The sequence below is a fragment of the Marmota flaviventris genome, chromosome 10 (assembly GCF_047511675.1).
Source record: "Marmota flaviventris isolate mMarFla1 chromosome 10, mMarFla1.hap1, whole genome shotgun sequence".
Taxonomy (NCBI): domain Eukaryota; kingdom Metazoa; phylum Chordata; class Mammalia; order Rodentia; family Sciuridae; genus Marmota; species Marmota flaviventris.
The window spans coordinates 53,590,657-53,596,656 of record NC_092507.1 but is presented as its reverse complement, the minus strand read 5'-3'; positions in this window follow the sequence as shown (position 1 = coordinate 53,596,656).

Here is a 6,000-nt window from a genome sequence, read left to right as displayed (position 1 = left end):
TAGTCAGCAAGCTGGTGATCCAACAAAGCCAATGCATAGTTCCAGTCAGAGTCCAAAGACCTGAGAACCAGGAGAACCAATGGTATCAGTTCCAGTCTGAATTTAAGTTCAAAGGCAGGAGAAGACAAATGTCCAAGCTCAAAAAGAGGCAGAAAAAGCAAATTCTCTTTTACTTAGACTTTTTTGTTCTACATAGTTCTCCAAGGTTTAGGTGGGAAATCTAAAGACACATTCAGAATAATGTTTAATTATCTGGGCACCCCATAATGCAATTAAGTAGACACATAAAATGAACCATCCAAGAGATCAGTCTTATATCTGAGTCTCTAGACCAAAACTTACACCCATGACATTAGAATCTCTTTTCTGACTCTCTTCAGGACCTAGGTCTATAGGTCCACAAGCTAACCTAAATAGAGAAACAGAGAAGAAAAAAAAGAAATTGTAGAAGTATTTCATTTTTATTTGACAGTTAAACTTGTATGTATTTGCATATTGCATGTATAGTGGTATGTTTTGAAGTATATATACACTGAAGAATGTAGCTAATTGGTATATGCATTATCTAAAAAAATTACTATTTTGGGGTGAAAATATTTTATATATACTCTCAGCATTCTTTAGGAACATTCCATTTTTAAACCATTACTGAGCATAGGGAATTTTTTTTTTTATTCTAGGGATTGAACCCAGAGGTGCTTTACTGCTGAGCCACAGCCTCAGACCTTTTCATTTTCTTGAGACAGGGTGTAGGGCTTCACTAAATTGCTTGGGTCCTGGTAAATTGCTGAGGCTGGTTTTGAATCTGTGATTCTCCTGCCTCAGCCTCCCTAATCACTGGGATTATATGTATGAACCATCTCACCTGACAAGGAACATACATTCTTAAATAACCAGAAAGCACAATCAAACATATATATACCAGTCTACCAGTTAACTCAACTGTGAATTTGGATGTTATTTATTCCCAGGTTAAGAGTAGTGTTAAGCAAGGCATGGTGGTGCAGTTCAAGGCCAACCTCAGCAATTTAGTGAGGCCCTTAGCAACTTAGTGAGACCTTGTCACAAAATAAAAATAAAAAGACGTGACTGCATGACCAATGTAATTCTGCAACCTGTACTCTCAGAAAAAATGAGAAATTATATCCCATCTGATTCAAATGTATGATATGTCAAGATCATTGTACTGTCATGTGAACTAATTAAAACAAATTAAAAAATAAATAAATAAAAAATAAAATAAAAGGGGCTGGGATGTGGCTCAGAAGTAAAGTGTTTTGGGGTTCAATTCCCATACCCCCAAAAAAAAGAGTTGTGTCAAACCTAAATAAGATCATTAAAAGGCAAATTTGATAATCAATTAAAGACACTTTTAATAGAAACCACTAGTTCTAAATTGCCAAGGACTGAAAAGCAGAAGCTAAAATATAGATCATTACATAATCTTTTTAATCTAAGCAAAATAAATCTATTTTTAGCTAAAGCTATTTAATCTTACTACACTAATCCTTCACTAAGAAACTCTATACCAATTAAGTTGTCATTTCATATTCTGAGTTCCTAGTATATGCCAACTGTATTTATTCTGATTAAAATACTTTTAGTTCAAATGAAGATGTCCAAACCAGAATCAATTTCACTTGGTAAAACATGTGAAATTATGCTTTCCTAATTGCTAATACTGCCTCAAAGTACATGAGATTCGGCAGTTCTATTAAATCTTTTAAGCATGTGAATAATCATGTAGGTTATGTCAACTGCCATGGGGTTTGTAATCTGACTTATTTGGCTTAGAATAAAAGAGCCCATTACAATTGACTGTTTTTAGCAGTTTCCAACCTGCATGAGAACACATTTAGATAATACAGAAAAATAAGATAATACAGAAAATTTTTCTGACATTGCTTTAATTAGTCCTCAAAAAGTGACAGTAGCTACAGTGTTCAGATGCTCGAATCTCAGCTGTTGACATGCATCTTGAGTATTAAGAGTTTCTTTACTTACTCTCCATCTCAACTCCTTTCTTCTCTATCAAGACCATAACCTAGCCAGTGTCCCAACTAACATATAACTTCACTTCCTAAATCAAGAATTATTTTGTTTGAATGTTTTATTTCTTAAACTATACACGCCAAAGCTAGTTGGAATTTTTTTTAAAAGATACAGAAAAATGAGTGCAGATTTATTATACAAAACTATATATATATATATATATATATGTATATATATACACACACACATATATATATAATTTAAAAATTATATATATATATAAAATTTTTTAATGCGGTGCCAATTTAGAATACATAAATTTTAAAAAGACAGAAGAGAAAATTCAGACAAAAACTAGGTAAATGTAAATTTTTACTATATGGTAAAGGTGATATTTGAAATTTAATAAATTATTTAACTAACATTAATCAATTGAGATATTTAGCTAAAAATACTGGGAGAAATAATCTTACCTATTATTTACCAAAGTAAATTGTAGGTGAATTAAAAATAAATATATTTGTAATGAACTTATAAAAGCTTTAGGAGAATTTTTCTTCTCTCATAATAAGAGAACTTTTTAATGCATATAAATTTATAATTTTAGGGAAAAGTTAAGATATTTGGCTAAATAAAACTCAGAAAAATTCACTAAGTAGAAAAATTACATAAAATTTAAGATCATAGGACTACTTTTTGCTAATCTATTATCAGATTTTAAAAATATTTATTAAGTATAAGAAAAAAGATGAACACCCTAAAAGAAACATAGGAATCCATGAAAGGTAAGAGAAATAGCCAGAAGCACAAGCATGAAGAATAATTCAACATCCTTTTAAAACATATGTTCAAGTTAAAATAATGAGATTGTGTTTTCTTATTTTTTTCTTGAACAAATTAGCAGATCTTTTAAAACATAAAAGCACATATTTGGAGAGAAAAGTATTCTCAAGAACTGCAGAGCAGAAAGATGATTTGCACTGTGAAAAATGTATATACTCTTCAACTCAATGTTGCTCCCCTAGGAAAACATAAGAAACTAATTAAGGATGAGCATAAAGATTGACTCTTCCAGCAAAAAGCTGTATGTGCAGCTCTCCTTCTTACCTCTTTCAGGTTTGAACTTCACAGTGAGGCCTACATGGCCACCCTATCTAAAATTTCAATGTCACACATAGCACTTATCTCCCTTTCCCACCATATTTTTTTCTTTAGCAGTTATCACATCATATGCTTTATCTAGTTATTTTTCTTCATACACTGAAATACAAGCCCTGTTAGGCAAGTATTTTTGCCTTTCTTTTCAACACTGCTGTAGCCAGGGACAGTCCACTTATGCAATGTGGGGGTCCTCCTTAAGCCAAAAAAAAAAAAAAAAAAGGCATTTTAAAAATAAATTTAAAATTCAAATTTTAGAATCTGAAAAATAGCTGGGTGCAGTGGTGCATGGCTATAAGCTCAGCTACTTGGGAGGCTGGGAGGCTGAGGCAGGAGGATAGCAAGTTCCAGGTCAGCCTGGGCAACTTAGCGAGACCATGTCTCAAAATAAAACTAAAAAAAAGGCCTAGTGATTTAGCTCACTGGTAAAGCACTTGCCTAGTATGCAGGAGGATCTGGGTTCTAACTACTATTCGACAAAAAATATAAGATGAAATAAAAAGTTGAGAAAGAGATAAATATTATGAAATGTAGGAAAACGGCAATGCAGGTAAATGAAAAAAATCTAATAATTTGAATTATTTCAATATTGGCTGGATTCCTGAAGACATTTTCCCACAAAGCCTAAGAGTAATTGATAGACTTCAGTAGTTCAGAGTTCATTTATTATGATTTGCAAATTTATTGAGATACAATTCACACACCATAAAATTCACCTATTTGCAATGAACAATTCAATTATTTTAGTATATCCATAGAGTTGTGCAAACATCACCTCCACCAATTTAGAAAATTTTCATTACTCAAATTAAGCTTTTACCACATTTTATCAATTAGTGGACATCTGCATTTTTCTACTTTTGTTAGGGTTTTTTTTAAATTTTCTTCATAATTTAAATTTTTTTCATAATTTTCTAAATTATGTTGTAGTTGTTATTGAAATTAAATTCACATACTACATAATTCCCTTTAAAGATGTACAGTTCAGAGCTGGGGTTGTAGTTCAGTGGTAGAGCACTTGCCTTGCATGTGTGAGGCCCTGGGTTCAATCCTCAGCACCACATAAAAATAAATAAATAAAAATATAATGTTCACCTACAACTAAATAAATATATATTTATATATATTAATTATATATGTACATATATATATGTGTGTGTGTGTATGTACATAGTGTGTGTGTGTATATATATATATATATATATATATATATATATACACACACACACACACATATATATATAATGTACAGTTCAGCAGCAGTTTGCTGTTATTGGGCAGGGGGTAGGTTTGTTTGGTACCAGGGATTGAACCCAGGGGCGCTTAACTACTGAGACACATCCCCAGTCCTTTTTATATTTTATTTTGAGACAAGGTCTCCCTTAATTGCTTAGAGCCTTGCCAAATTACTGAGATTGGCCTCAAAATTACAATCCAGTTAGAAAGCAATAACTTAGACACACTATTGTTTTGAACCACAGTGGTATTAGTGAAGGGTTAAGTATTCGGATTGTGGATACATTTTGAAGCTACAAGCAACAAGATTTCCTGATGGATTTCGTGTAGGATGGTAAAAATGAAAAGTTCTGAAACAGTCTTTTGGTCTGAGAAACTGATATGGAGAATCAATAGCTTGACTTTGTACATATTAAGTCTGAATAGCAAAGTAGGCATTAAAGTGGAAGCTGGATATAAAATATTGGAGTTTAGGAAGCCTGGGTTACAAATTTGAATGTGTGAGCAGGTGGCATATAAAAGATATTTAAAGTCATGAAAGAGCATGAAATCACTGTCACTGAGTTTAGAGGGTAGGAAAGGTTTTTGCTAAACAAATAAAGTTTACTTGTTAATGTATGATATTTATATAATTTCCTATTACATATTTCAAATTAAATTTGTCAAAAATGTATTAAGGCTGTACTGAAGTGGCACCCCCTTTCTCCACTGAAAAGTCTTAACTGGGCCTCTCCAGAAATCTTCACCCAGACTGATTTTAGGACTGTCAGCAAAAGCGTCTCTGCCAAAGAGTTCAATGTAGGTAAACTTCCTATTTTTGTGTTGCCCTGTTTACTTGGCCACTGGCCGAGAAGATACCAGCACTCCAGGTGCTGGATACCCCATTACTAGTTTTTCACAAACATATCCAGTATAGTACTTTGAAGAAATGTGCAAACAAGGCCTCTGGCCTTGAGCTGGGGCTTCACAGAGATGACTACATTTTTAAGATAAGTTACAAATGGGCTCCATGGTAACAGCTGGCAGGGGGAGGAAAGAAAGGGGAGAAGAAACTCTCCCCTTCTCAGGGGTTGTCCTTGAAGGGTTAACTTGCCCAGAACAGTGAAAGAAAAAGCTGCTTTTATGTGAACTTTTGCAGACTGTGAACTTCTGAGCCCCTCCCCTTAGATGCTGGGTATAAAACTCTGAAACTACCTGAACTCGGGTTCAGAGAATTAATTGATTACCACAAAAGCTGTGCCCTCTGAACCTGGCTGCAGCCAAATAAAACTGTTTCCTGCTATCTTTGGTGCCTTGCCTCGTTTGTCCCTACAACAGTACCTATTTATGCCATTAATTGGACCTCATAAATGTTTTATTTAACACCTTGAACTCATCTCTTATTTATGTGTCTTGGGTGAAAAAAGTCCCATCTTCAAACTAGCTGAGTATGTTTGCCCCATAACCTTCAACTTCCCCTTTATTGATAAGCTATAGGAAAAACAAATGTTGGTACCAGTGTTAGGTGGGGATTCTCTTTTTCAGAGTGTCTGGCTAGATTGTCTCAGGGTGACAGAAAATGTCCCTAACAGCAAACACATGCTCAGCACAGTAAGGAGGTTACAGAGGTGCCTA